Below are 15,403 nucleotides of genomic sequence, written 5' to 3'. Positions count from 1 at the left end.
GATACATCTTCATGCTCATGTGAGATACTCAGTTTCAATTCTGAATTTCTGCAGGAGTTGGCAGAGCTTCAACTTAAAGCTTTCTTGTACTTACAGTGTAAATAAATTTGGCCTGCAAATCACAGAGAAATGAGAAATATGAAATTGTATGGAGATGTTTTACTTCTTTGGTTGTTGCTGGGTTTTTAAGACGAAAGAATAAAGTTCAGGAAGAGCAGGGGAAGGGGCTGTTGCGTGCTGCCCAGGAGACAGTGAGCAAAAATATATTACTATTATTTACTATATATTACTAATAATCTAAAAGTGACATAAAATTATTCAAAATGAACCAAAACCACTGGCCACTTGGCAGTCTCACAATCATTTAAGTCACTTTTACTTACAAACTTGCCTCTTGAAAAATCTTGGTCTATACAATTTGTAAAATGCCACTATAATAGTTGCCCAGTTAACTAAACAAGAACTTAGCTCTGCCAAGAGAGAAGTCTGAACACAAGGCCCACTAAGCTTTTTAGCACGGCATGGCTGGTCTCACCTCCTGAAACTACACCATTCATAGAAGCAGAATCCATCATATTGAACCAGAACTGCTTCTGGTTTTAACCCCTTTGGCTGGCAAGCCTAGGCAAGGTACCCTAGTATTAACTCAGATACACCAGTTGTCATGTAATGTTTTCAGTCCTGTATTAGAAAATAGCTTTCAAAGGCCAGCTGAGCACAGTTCTCTATATGATCCCCTGTATGTGGTGGAAATGTCTGTCTTTTTTCCCTTCCGTGAATATATCGCCTTCTAGCTGTCAGACGTTGTCGTAAACATCCACAGCATCTGCCTGCTTGCCATTTTCTATCACTTCTCATCAGGACAAGGAAGCAAGCAGAAAGAAAGGGAATGGGGAAAACTGGTGTAAAAGCCACCAGCAAATCAAAAATACCACATAGTATGTTTTGGTTCTTCCATACCTCCCTTCTTAACTCTTAAGCCATAATAAAAGCATGTTTGGTTTTAGAGCAACTTCTCCACCAACCAAATATTATGTAAACAATGCTTATGGCAATAAACAAATGGAACAAGCAGGAAGGAAATTCTCACATAACACGTGAGGATGAAAACCAGAAGGTGCGTATCAGCTTTATAATTTCTCAAGATGAGCTTTCTGTTTGCAGAGCATCTTTGCTGTGGGCTGAATGCCACCAGCTGCCTCGGATTCTGACAACATCTGATTATGAAAGGCAACATACTCAAGTTATGTTAGTGCTGATCTTCTCCATTGAGAATATATAAATTGAGGAAATCTGCATTGGCAAATACACTCACAATTCACTTGCAGAACACAACAGTTATCTGCTGCTACCAGGTAACCATTCACTACACATTTCAATAAAACCTCTAACTACAGACATCTCGTGTAAAAAGGAGGTAAGACTGAAAGCATAAGCCCACAGAAGGATAAAGGACTCTCCAGCCCATCCTATTTGAAAGAAGCATATCATGTACACATCTGCCAAGAAAAAGCAATTAACTTGTTCTTGCTTGTCACGACTATAGTTTAACACTTTGTGATTCTACAGAGATATGAGAGGCACCATGTGGCCAAAGGAAGCTTAGGCAGAGACAGAGGTGTCCTTCAGGACACCCTGACACTCAAAAATAGATAAGCCAAGTCTTTTATCCTACTGATAAGATGGACCTACTCAATGCCAAACTGTTTCTTCCATTGCATGAACATAACATTTAAAGACTAGAAATGCCACATTCTTATGCATTATCTAGGACAAAGCTGAATGGAATGAGAAAGGAATTATGGTAAAGTTAATAAAAGTCACAAAGTACCTATCTCTATAACTTTTGTGGCCGTAACTCCACTCAAGCCATAAAAGTAGGCACCATGAGTGCCCAAACAATATAGGATGAGCCTCAGGCCAGCCTGAGTGGCAAGCTTGCTTGATACTTGCACAGCAATGTTGGTTACATACTTGCACAGCAATGTTCATAAGTAATTGCAAAGTGCAGATGAAGTATATTTGCAATGACTGGTAAAACTCTCAGCTAATGAATATATTGAATGTGTTCTTCTGAAGCAAAAGAGAGGGCTGCACATTTATTAACTTGCCAGTTTAATAGATGTAGTGGGTGTATTCATTAAATATACATTTTCAACTTCTGTAATAGACCTCTTTCAATTCTACATGCATCCAGAATTTAGAAGGTACTCATTAATTTATAGTTCATAGTTTTGTTTGAAAAGTTCTGCTTTAGTACAAATAAGGAGAATATTTTTCATACTTTTTTAACTGGCAAAAAATAGCTCCAGTTTATAATTGCTTCAGGTTACAGAAAAGCAAAATGCTGTGTGTTGGTTTGGATCTCGTCAAACATTTGTCTGGCTCACACAAATTTGTATGAATCTGGATATTGCTGTGGGAGGAAGTTTGGAAATGTGTTTCAAGGTTTTAATTAGGGCCTTATTCATTCTCTAGCAATCCAAGAGAAATACAGCTCATGTTTATTACCTACCAAAGAATGTCCGCAAGAGTTAAGAAAGGGGCTCAGTTTCCAGGAGAAGTAAACAAAGGGCATTCCTACAGGTAGGGAGCCTAATTTTTCCAGCCATGCGTAGGTTTTAAAAATACAACATCAAGAAGAAATTCTGAACCTTTATCAACAGTCATGAAACTTTCTGGTTTGGAAGCTCTGGGAATCTCAACAGAAGAAGTAAGTCCTACGATATTAATATGACACTTATTTTTGGCCAACAGTTAAATTGTCTTCAGGCTTGAATAGAACAGCAAGAGCTATATGAACAAAGCATCCTGCAGAGATAACGAGAGACTGCAACATATTAATTCCAGCTTAACTCTGCAGTCTAATCTCAAAACCCAGTAATAACGGATTCTCCAGCCTGTCTCAGCCATGCAGTCACCCATTTCTGTCTGTTGGGGCTTTGTTGGGAAAGGAACAATATAGTAGAATGTTTCTAACTTCTTAAGGGACATACCATCCCAGTGGAAAGATACCCTTAATTTTACTCTGTTTATATAATAGTGCTGCTTCTTTTACAACTTTCTCTCCTTGTTACAGAATCAGGACATTACTAGCCAGACTTGCTTGCTGAGGTAATCTCAATGAGACCACTGGGGAAAAAAAAAGGTTTTGCCATCTCTTTATTACTACCCAACCTAAGTGCATTCTAGCTGCAGATGAAGTCAAATATGTGATTACTATATTCCAATAGTTCCTCTAGTAATCAAATATTGAGCAACATTATTTCTATCAAAAAGTAATGCACATGCAATGCTAAATCCTTAAGCAAGATGGGCACTGCTGTAATTAGGATCTATTGATCTAAGTAAAGATTGAATTATAATTTTGGTCCTGTCCATACACAAGTCAAAAGCAAAACATATTATGACTTCATCAGGAGATTTTAATGATACAGCTCACTTAAAAAGCCTTTTTTCCATGTTTCTAGTAGGACTTAATTTACTTATAAGCATCTTATAGGATGCCAGAAAGCAATTTTGAAATTTAAAAGGCTAATAATATTGATAATTTCTACTAAATTTTCCTTTAGCCCCAAAATAATGCTGTTTAATATTTCTTTACTAAAATCATTTAAAAAAATTACTTTTCAGGTAGTACCAGATTTTAAATTTTATCTAAGTATTCAAACATAATTCTGACAAAAACCAGGTCAGCAGTATTTATACATGTGCATCTGAAGAAAAGAAGTAATACATACATTACCAGATGAGTAGTATGGCCCAAACAAATGGTTGTAACAGCAGATTTTATAAATCTATATGGTCAAAAAGACTGAGGGCTTCTTAAGTATGAGAAATGTTGGCTATTACTAGGGAGTGGTACCTTCACACAGTTGAAGAGCAAAATAATTGTCTCAAGCAATATACAGCCAGGTTTCTTCAAAGGCAGTGACAGTGCTGAAGAGGTCCCTGTTCTGCAGGAAGTCAGCACACCCCAAACTTACTCTCTATTTGTACCACTTTTCCAGGATCACATCAGAAGACTGGAGCATTGACGTATTAAAGATGTGTGTTTGACATACATGCAACTTTCCAAAAGCACAAAACAAAACTGTATTTTTAACAGACAGATGCCTATGGTACGGCAAAGAAAGAGTCCATTCCAGGAAGAAAAAATGCCTACAGTTAAATGTTTGCCAAAGAATTCTGGCTGTAGGCAAAATAGCACTTCAAAATATCAGCCTGAATCCTCCTTCCTATTCCAATATCCCAGGCTATGCAATCTGTCCATCTTTCCTTACTTTCCTTAGTGCTCAGCCAGTCAAACTAGCATCCTCTTCTTCCCTTCATCTTACTGCACTGTTTCCTGGATCCCCTTCCATAATGCAGCACCTTCATATTTTCTTCCAACTCACTCCTCCTTTTCTGCAACACTCTCCTCCACATTGCCCAAGTTTTTTTCCTTTACCTGCTAAGAGAATAGAAAACCGTTTCTCTGCTACAGACTACCCCAGAAAGCTTAGCAGGTTTGGCTGCGAGGAGTTTACGTGTGCAGGCTGGACAACTAGGCAGTCAGGGTACCTACATCATCTCAAGTGGCCATTTGATCAGGGGCTCTGTGTTGTGTTTTCCGTGCAAAGGCACTTCCATGCTCTGTTACACGAGTTATATCTTCCACCTTGACTTGAAGGCAGGCAAAACAGTGTGTGCTACCCCTTGGACATCAGCTGGACACCGCAGACTTATTTAGAGAACCACAAGAAATCATTTATGCCTCTCTTATAAAACAGTAACATCCTATGTCACAATTAAAACAATTCACATTTTAAAAATAAATGACAAAATCTAACAGAACTTAGTATTTCAAGAAAAAGTGGTTCATTTAAATAAATAACAGAAAGTAATGCCTTCCCTGAGAGTTCCAGAATGGAAACTAAGCTATGTTTTGATACGTATGTACAAAGGAATACAAGACCAAGTAGAAACCTGTTATTAACCTCAAGATAAGCTAATGCAAATAATCACTTAAGAGCATTTGCAAATAACTGACAGAGCTTTGCACACAGGTAGAAAAATCTACATATTGATGGATGCAGTTTAGAAAAAAGGATTTTAGATAAAGATCCTGATATTACATAACTGAATTAGAAAATTATTTTTTCTGGCTAACAATGCTAACTAACATAGGGTTTGAGGTGGTGTTTGTTTTAGCTGTTCTTTGAGACATCAAAAGACTGTAAGATACATACAGAAGATAATTTCTTCAACAATTATTTAGATTCAGTCTTCGCCAAAAATAATTTTCTTAACCCAATTTCTTAAAAAGTGTGCTTTTAAATACCAGCTCAATCTCAAAACCAAAACCAAACAGAAAAAGGAACAAAGCAGAAGATAAATTGCAGTTATACTACAAGGTGACAAATTCTACTTTCACACTGGAGAGAAAAAGAGATACAGCTTGCACGCACGACAACCACACACATCATATGGTTTGGCTTTATTCCCTTTGGAATGAAAAACTCTTTCATCATTATCTGCCTCCAATATACAGTATGCAGAGATAGAAAGTACTTCACATCATTTGCCCTCACACTACAGCTCACTGTTTATGATGGCTTTGTCCTGTGTCAGTAGGAAAGACTAGACTCATACAGGACAAGATGGTTTAAATAACCTTACCCTTCACAATGAGAAGTAACCAAGGACACTGTCCCGACACACAGCAGAGCCCTAATAACCTGTACAGGGAATGGGTGGATCCAACCCTTCCCCAGAGCCCTCCACATCAGTTTCTCAAGGATGTGTAAGTAAATTCATTTATTACAGCACTTTGCATCAGAGATTTCAAAGCTGTTTACAAAAGGTTTTCTATTTATATTCTTTTTATTCCTTCTGCAGAAAGAAGCATAAAGAATTCTATCAGACCAAACAGCGACTTAACAGAGGCATCGAGTCCACAGTTTTTTTACCAGATTACCTAAAATACCTACACCCAAGCTAGGACAGGCACATACCACTGGTACGAGAGCCCCTCTCCAGAACAGCGTTCCCTCCATGCTCCACTAATAAAATCTCTCCCAGCTAGTTGTCTGTGCATTATACAGCCCCAAAATTCAGGTCGTGTAATACGTTCAGACTTCAGTTTCCAGGATCTGCACCCATTTTAAGCAGAATTTGGTGTCACAACAATCTCATGCAGGAGGAGGCTGTGTGAGCAGGTATAGATTCACAGGGACAGGGACGGAGTAGCAGTGACACAGCTCTAAGGCAATTCTTCCCCCTGTGCACCTCCTCAGGACCACCCAGAGTGACTTGCTCACTCCTAGTCAAAGGTCAAAGCGGTAGTTAATAAACTGCTCGGCCTCCTCACCCTGTTCTGTCTACCCCTCATCAGGTCTTCAGAATTAATGTCTTTTTACTAAGCATCCCTCTTGGACGGCAACATATAAAGCAAACCAGGCGGCGAGACACCAAGGAAGCTCCTCGTGCCACAGGTTGCCCGGAGCTGTAACACCAAGTGATCTTCATAAAACCAGCAAGCACAGGTGCTTGGCGCAGCACACGCTGGATTATGTGCAAACGTATTTCACCATTTAATTAACTGCAAACCATGGGTTCACAAATGACATCTGGTTAGACTGCTACGTTTGAAACATTGTATTTATTAATTTGTCTCTGCAGTAAATTTAGACTTTTGCTACCCATACTTTATCATACAAATCTTTTTAGACATACTTCAGTGAAATAATGTAAACAACTGCTATATGCAGCTAGATTCAACAAATGAATGTAAAGCATGCAGCAGAACTCATTAATATGGAGCTCTAAATGGATGATCCTATACCATTATGGTACTGACATGGTTCCCATTGCCAATCACTCTCCTTCAGACATCTGATTCTATGGCCCCACCAGAAATGAGCCTGCAATTAAACTTCTGTCCTCTTTGTCTCAGTCTCTTAAAATAACTTGTGACTCTGAGACAGCTGAAGGGCTCCCAACAGCAAAAGCAAAAATTAGCATTTGCTCATCCAAGGACAAGACTGTTTTTGCTACGGGGAGCAGAGGTGAAGAAAAGAGTTGAGAGCTGCGGTGAAGCCTTGAAGAGCCAGTCATGCTGCTTCCGATGCTGCTGGAAAGTCGTATTTCCCGCCAGTCACCGTCATTACTCCATAGTCCCCAGCCTGTCTCTTGTAGGATGCACTATGTATATCAAGCTATGTCACAGGAAAGTAGGCAGTGATCCATGGCTACTTTGCTGTCTCATAACAAAAGCAAGACCCAGGCAATAATAAGTTAAAATAATTTTATATAAAAAAAGTTTGTCTTGCCCTCAACCTTGAAATAAAAATTTCATTATATACCTTTTGATTACTACATAAAGTGAGCAAAAAATAATGTAATTAAGATTAAATTGAACATTCTTACCTTTAATCTTAAGCTACTGTACTTAGCTCCATAAATACTAAACATGTACATATGAAGGAGAAACATTGCCAAAGACACCTTTAAGAATAGTTAAAATTACTTATTTTTATCCTGCAGGCTTCTTGTCCTATTTAATAATCAAATTTTACATTTCTTTATTAAAGATTATTAAAGGAACAGCTGATTAAGACAACAAAAAATATTTATGTTACTGTGGAATCCTTTTGTCAAAATAGAATCCACCAGGATGCCAAAAAGCATAATGGCTGTGCCAGATAAATTCTCTTCCCTAATTACCATCTACGGACTAAAAAAATCTATTAAATAACAGATTAAGGTAGCTCTCCCTCCTCCCCCCAAGTATTAAATAAACTACAGAACAAGGAGATTCTGTTTGGATAAGTGTAATAAAACTTCTGAGCTAAGAATCTCTAACCTGTGTTTGGGGGTGTTGTACGTGCTACAGCTTCTATTAGCAGGAACACATTAATTTGCACATTTCCAAACAAGAAGACTTATCAGGAGGCCAGCTTGCCTAAGGAGGGAACTCATGACTCTAAAAAGACAGCATACAGGAGATGGAAGCAGGGACAAGATACAAAGGAGAAATTTAGAAACATCACATGGACATATCTGGATCTTCTCAGGGAAGCTGAAACTCAACTGAAGCCGAGACATTCAAGGGATGCCAAGGGCAATAAGAAGAGCTTTCACAACCACGTTGGTAATAAAAGGCTGAAGAAGGAGAGTGTGAGTCTGCTGCTGAATGGGGTGTGGGATTTAGTGACAGTATGCACAGGCAAGGCTGAGGTACTCAGTGTTGCCTTTGCCTCAGTCGGTCTCCCAGCCCCTGTGATTAGTGAAAGAGCTCAACGAGAAGAACTACCATCAGTGGATGAGGATTGAATCAGGGATTACCTGAGAAAACTCAAACCATAAAGGTATACAGGACATGATGGGTTGCACCCAAGACTGCTGAAGAGAACTGGCCAATGTCCTTCTAACACCACCCTATATTGTCTTTGAAAGGTCATGGAAATTGGGGGAGATCCCTGGTGACTGGGGGAAAGTAAATGTCGTCAAGAAAGGCCAAAAGAATAATCCAAGGAAATATAGGCAAGTCAGCTTCACTTTGGTCCCTGGAAAAATCATGGAGCAAGTCATCTTGGAGCACATTTCTGGGCACGAGAGGGAGAAAAAGGTGACCGGGAACAGAAAATGTATTTATCTAGGGTAAATCATGCCTGACCATCCTGATTGCCTTCTCTGATACAATGACTGGATTTATGGATGAGGGGAGATCAGTAGATGTTGTTTACCTCAATGTTAGAAAGGTCTTTGACACTGTCTCCCACAATATTCTTGTATCTGGATGGAGGGAAACCAGATGGGTAAAAACCTCATTGGACAAAAGAATAGTGGTTAATGGGTCATACTCTACCTGGAGGCTGGTAAAAATCCTACAGCTAGTAGGGAAAGTAAAAGCTTCCCGTAACTGATAAAAACATGAAATGATCACTTGAAATGATGACATGAATGATGTTCTTTAAGCCTAGAAAATGATAATGCACTCACTACAATACTAATTTCTCACAAAAATATCCCTGTAGCACAAAATAACAGTGCTGAAAGTGGGCTGACATCATATTTAAGTCCAAATTAATTTAAATCATTGATTTTTTTAATCATGATTCAAAGCTGGATTAAAATTTATATTTTAACAGTGACTTAACGGGGGGGGGTATTTATTAAGTAAAATGGCTTAGAGAGATAATGATTCTTGCTTAGTTATAACTTCAGATGATACTTCATATTATTTAAATAATAGCAGTGCTAAGTATCTTACAAAATAAATACTTTAGTCCCCAGAGAAATTTTAACCACTTTCAAATGGGAAGCCACACTCTGATTTCGCACAATGTTAAAAGATTTTTAATAACAAGCAAATGCTTGGATCCTCATGTAGTATTTAAGTATCTGAATTTGCCTGCTTATTTTGGGCTGTGAAAATGCAGAGTTTTTTGGTACGATCATTGCATATGGCACGTACTAGATTATCACTGACATGCTAATAAATAACTTGTGAATTTACTGCAAAATATCAAAAGTAAATTAAAAAACAATGCCCATAAAAAGACAACAATCACACTGCAGGGGGATGACCAATGCATTTCCAAAATAATGCTTTGCAACAGTTGGCGTCACAGGCACGAGTTAAAGCCTGCTGTGTTGATTGATGATACAGAAGAAACAAGCTACCAAGTGCCTTGGCTTCCCAGAGAGAATCACGTGCAGTAGCTAGTTGAGGTTCAGCTCCCTGTGTTGACAGGCTTAGGCAGATTAAGTACTGAATTATGGCCTGCAGTCCAAATCCATCAAAAAATGCAGTCATCTGCAGATGTTTTTAATCTTAATTTGTTGGCATTTCACCTCGCAAAATGAAGTTTGGAGAGAGCAGCTCGCTTCATCATGTAGGAAAAATTGACTGCCAAATGCATAGCTGCCTACAGCTCAGCACAGGGAAATTCAGGCGCAGCGTGTGTCTGAAGCACCGTCCTCTCCTAGAGTCAACTCAGCTGTGCTCGCTGCAGGCTGGGGCTTACTGCGCAGGTCACTCTTTGCCAGATGTCTGGAAACACCCCCTGTACACTATGCATGCCCAAGAGAAGGGGTCACCCTCCTTAGCATTCATTCTTAATTTTTTGTGACCCAAGTAAATCAATACCCAACATAAATACGTGATTGCATATCATAAGCCTGGACCGCTATATACTATCCTTTAGCTATAATTTTCAAAGAGCTCACCATCATCTTTTCAACTTGATGGGAGAGGGAAAATAATAACCTAATGCTTACAGCGGTTACACAGGAATAGAGGCGCTGAGGTTCGCTGCTCTCCTCAAGGAGCTGAGGTTTAAATCCCACTTCGAGTGTCCCAAACACTGAGTTTATAGTTTTCACCTACAAAATTACCTTTCAATTTTTTTTTCTAAACATAATACTGTTAATTACATCACCCAAAGAAGTTTGCCAAAAATTTAATTTTACCCCTGAGTCATAAGATTATTCAAGCTGTGGTTTGTTTGTTTGTTTTTTTAAAGGTCCCTAAATTGCTGATTCACTGAATTTTGCCAGAGGAATTCTCAGATTTTCTGCAGGGTTTTTAAAACACAGGTCCATTTTGACATTTCTAAAGAAAAGAAAACATTTTAAAACCTGTGTGTGTTATCAAAATACAAACCATCTAGCTGCCAAAGTCTCATTATGACTTCTGAGAAAGCAGTTTTCTGAAATAAACTTGTTTTCTACTGTTCCCAATTTTAGCAAACTTAAAGTTACATTTCAAATCAGCTTTTTACTTATGAATGAAGCAGTTTAGTTTCCTGCCCTATAACGGTCAACAGAAAACAGCAGGCAGTCTTCACGTCAAGAAATTTTCTGTTAAAAACAGTACTCGTAAGAGCCAGTGATTTGATGGATCTGCGTAGGTGTCATCATAGGACGTAGGTTGCTCAGAAACTGCAGCGCACCAAACCAGCATACATCTGAGAAGGAAAAACAGCAAAGAAGCAGAAAGCATCTGGATGGACTACAGACTGGAAAATTAACATTTTCAAAGTCCATCAGGAGACAAGCAGTGCAGCTGGTCTAAAGAAATGGTCAATGAAAGTGATTTTCAACGCTGTAAAAGTACCAGAAGAAGACGATCTCTCAAACAGCTTACAAATCCCCCATGGCTGTAATGTTTGGGATTGTAGGTCCTGTAATTTTGTATCTCTCTCCATAAGCAAAGGGAAGGCACTGTATCCTTAGAAATAAAGCTTTTAATCTGTGCATAGGAAACCTGTTTTCAGCTTGTTTCACTCGCATTGGTCTCTTTAGTAGCTTTGGGCGTATCACTTCCCCTCCCCATGCCTCAGCTTCCTTATCTGCAAGATGGCAACAATAATAGTCAGTTCCTTTGTAAGGCACTTTCACAGTGACAGACAAAAACAATATGAAAATAATAAACTTCAGTATCATAGCAGTAGCTGTTAGAGCTTTAATACTTATGCTGGAACTCTGGTATCAAAGAGCATTACTCCTACTTGTCCGTGTGCCTACACGATAAATGGTAAATAAGGAACTGAGCTGATGTTACATGATCAGACACCGGTTTCTGGCTATCCTCAAATGCTTTGCATTCTGTTTTAGGGATGGTTTTCTTCCCATACCAAACTCTACCACAATCCTTTGGTAATGCTTTTAAGTGGACAGTGAAACAATTCTGTGTAAGTATACTTTATAAAGCAGTATGGACTCCCACAGGATAAAAGGCCATACTAAACATCAAGCACAAGATATTACTGTACTATAATGCCTTTTTTTAACTAGCAGGCATTACAACCACTGCTGCCAACATCCTTGAAAGTTTCAGTTACCCAAAGGAAAAATGGTGCCTGCTGGTAGTGTTCCAAATAAAGATGCAGAAACCTGGCAAGTCAAGTAAGTACGCTTCCAGTTATAGCTCATCTGAGATGAGTGGGAAGCATGGTGCTGGTGTCTATCCTACAGCTCTTTATATAATCAATATCTAACTTTCCACAGAGAAAAAAAACAACAACTTTTTTTTCCCCAACAGTTACTGTTAATGTTTAAACTCAATCTCCCTTTCATTCTCAAAAAAAAAAAAAAAAAAGTCTAAAAAAGGTAAGATTTCAGATGAAAGTCATTAAATAAACTTTAATTTAAATTAGGTATTAGGTTTTACTTAGCAGCATAATTAAACAATAAACAATTAAAGATAATAGGATTTTCTTTTTCATGATATAAACTATTCTGTTACCCCTAAGTTCAATGTCAACATAAAAGGACGTGTAAAAGGAGACACGGAACACAAGCATTGGCTTCAATTTACCTCTTTCAGCATGGGCTGGATATAGCTTTCAGAGAACATTCTCCCTTGAACTTAGGAAAAAAATACCATGGTTCAGTACTGCAGGAGAAAAGGTTTTATGAGAAAACCCCATCCCCCTGAAGAACATGAGCCAATTCAGGCAGTCCCTGAAAACCACCATGCTTCTCTTTCAGTTAGCACTACCTATATGACGGTGATACCAAGGGATAGCATCGTGCTCTGTGGAATCCTGGCCATCTGGGACAAGGCCCAAAAAAGGAGCTGGTTTTCTGCTACACACATCCACAGGTGCTATCACAGTAACTAACCTGAGCACCTAAAATCTCATTGCTCACATGAGTCTCTTTGGGATCCTGAATTTCATCATCTCCTTGTTTATACCCCTTCCAGACCCTGAAACAAAGATCTATTTTGATGGTGCTTAATATTTTCCTGTAGTGCTGAGTCCAGCACAATACCACATCTCAGAGAAGTCAAGCTTGCCAGCCATTTCCCAGGACACTGCCAAGCATCAGGCGAGAGAACAGACTGGGAAATAAGTATCACGTGCCCTCTTTTTAAACCAGTGTCAGAGAAAATATGAAATACAAAAGGTATAAGACCAAAACTATTCCCCAGCTGAGTCCCCTGATGTCCTAGGCTACATGTTAGTCATTGACATTTCACTGACAGATGCAACGCAAATGAAATTACACTACACATCTACTTACACAACATTGTAAGTGTATGTGCCTCCACTTGGTCACCTAAAACTTAAGAGAGTCCCTTACAGAACTGAATACCGTCCGTACCGAGAAGATATCCTACCTCCATAGGTGGCCGAGTACCCTCACCACTGGAAGTTTGCGCTTTCCAGTATTCTAATATGAATTTGTGTGATGTCAACTTCCAGACAAGTAACCTTTGCTATCTGTTTTGATGATTAAAGCTCTATCCACTATCAGAAGTCACTTAACTATTTCTTGGGTATAGATCAGTAGCCGAACATTTTAATCCTTCTTTGGTCAAGCATACTTCCCATCATCTTTTTTGTTGTATATTGTTATTAATATATGACACTCCGCTGCCTAAAAACCATTAGTACTATGTCCTTTCCTCAGACACAACATGGTACTTTGAGCTCAGGTTCAACTATTTAATTACATTATTATCCCCCCCTTTCTTCTTAGAATGTCATCTTCCCACAGCTGTATAAGACACTATTCAAAATGCCTATGTGCTATGTATTCTTCATTATTTGTTTGTTGCTCTTTGTATTGTCTGTACATTCTATCAGCTTTAATTCTAATTTTCAGAGGATGGGCAAAAGCACCAACTGGTGTCACTTCTAGTATTGATTCCACCAGATACCCTTTAAAAATAGCCTGAATTCTGTATCTGGCCTCAATGACAGCATCTTTATGAGATATCAGATAATTACTATTTAATTCATCTGAAATGGTTACTTTACAATGATAAATTACCATAATTTTGTGTGATGAAAACCTAAATTTACATCTGTGTCTTTATAAATTATTTTTAATCTGGTAATCCCATATAAAAAAAATTGGATTTAGTTGGCAAGATCAGTTTTACATAAAACTATTTTAATTGCCAGCAATCATATATTCAACTTTTTCTTATTTGAGACCTCTCAAATAATATGTCCATTTTGCATGACTGTTAACACTTGTCACTTCCTAACAGCAATAAGTAAATTTCATTGCCGCATCTTTGCTAAGATTTATCTTACTTCTGATAAGCCCAAAATTAGGCATCTTAATTAGATCAACTAATAAAGCCAACAAAAAAATCTTCCAAGTATGGAATACCGTCTCCATACTTTGATACAAATACTTGCATTAATTAAAATTTATTGGTATATTCTTGTGGAAATTATTATGTACAGTTGTTCTCTATGATCTTCATATTACTAACAATAGTGTAAACTAACACAAAAAAGTGAATTATGGTATATCTGAAATTCATCAAACCCCTAACTTTTTACAGTCAAAAAAATTGATGCAATGACTTCATCGTCAGCTCTGGACCACACTATATTCATAACGTAATATTCAAATTTAGAGTACTTTTGTTAAACAAAATTAACCTTGTGGGGTAAGTAAAGATCTTATACTGTTTTTTGTTCCCAAAACATTGATGTGGATGTTGGAGCACTGCTTTACTATCAACTTAGATTGAGGGAGCAGTTTCTTCCTTGCCAAGAGCTTTGTAAATATTGATTTAAGGATGCAATTATAACCATGGAGTTAGAATATTGATCCACCAATTGTCAGGATAAGAATCAATTTAGAAAACAAGTGAATTATTAAGAACATAAAATTGCCACAAGTTTTGTCAATTAGAAGAGATGATACTGCTGTTTATAGATCAGATGGGGAAGAATTTCCTCTCATTAGTTTTCCTCTAAAGAAAAACTCATGAAAGAAACAAGACAAAGGAATTATGAAAATACTCACAGGAGAAGAGTAATATCAAACTGTATCAGAATGGACTAAGAGGATTTTCCTACATAAGTAAAAGAAATGGACAAAAAATTATAGCAGACGTGGATTTAAGTAAAAAGGGCGTATAGTAAGGTAGATCAGTATTGACTGTTGCTTTTTGGGATAAACAAAAACTGATGGTTGGAACAATCTTGAATGTAAACAGCATATCACAGAAAATCATATTTTATAGGTTAGGCATGGCTGAACACCACAGAGCACTGTGGAGGACTGTTAACATGGTCAGAAAACACAGGAGGTCAAAGTTTTGCTCTCAGTCCCACCAGCAAATATCCATACCTCAGTGGTAATGTTCCGTATTTGTGTAAATGAAAGTCTAGTGTGTACCCCATGGACTGAATTACCCCGTATGTTTATTGGGTAATTATACTTAATTATTATTTTACTTATTTTATATGATTTGCATAAATTATATAATATTGATTATAGTTAATTATAAAAATACTTAACTTTAGTTACAGTATGAAAAACAAAAAGGTATAGCAAAAAAAAAAGAAAGTACCTAATTGCACTGAATAAGGATGGCTTAGGCACACATTCAAGATTGGATTGCTCTTCCAGACTTGATCTCAGGGAAGTCTATGAGATC

At 37.9% G+C, this 15,403-nt stretch overlaps 1 protein-coding gene across 2 annotated transcripts in view; it reads right to left on the bottom strand.

The window, feature by feature from the left end:
• Nucleotides 1-15,403, bottom strand: part of SLC36A4 (solute carrier family 36 member 4) — a 126,767-nt gene that overhangs the window by 4,362 nt on the left and 107,002 nt on the right. The window lies entirely within an intron of this gene.

Source organism: Mycteria americana, chromosome 1 (assembly GCF_035582795.1).
Source record: "Mycteria americana isolate JAX WOST 10 ecotype Jacksonville Zoo and Gardens chromosome 1, USCA_MyAme_1.0, whole genome shotgun sequence".
Classification (NCBI taxonomy): Eukaryota; Metazoa; Chordata; class Aves; order Ciconiiformes; family Ciconiidae; genus Mycteria; species Mycteria americana.
Note: the sequence above shows the minus strand (reverse complement) of the source record. Positions and strands in the feature narration are given on the sequence as shown.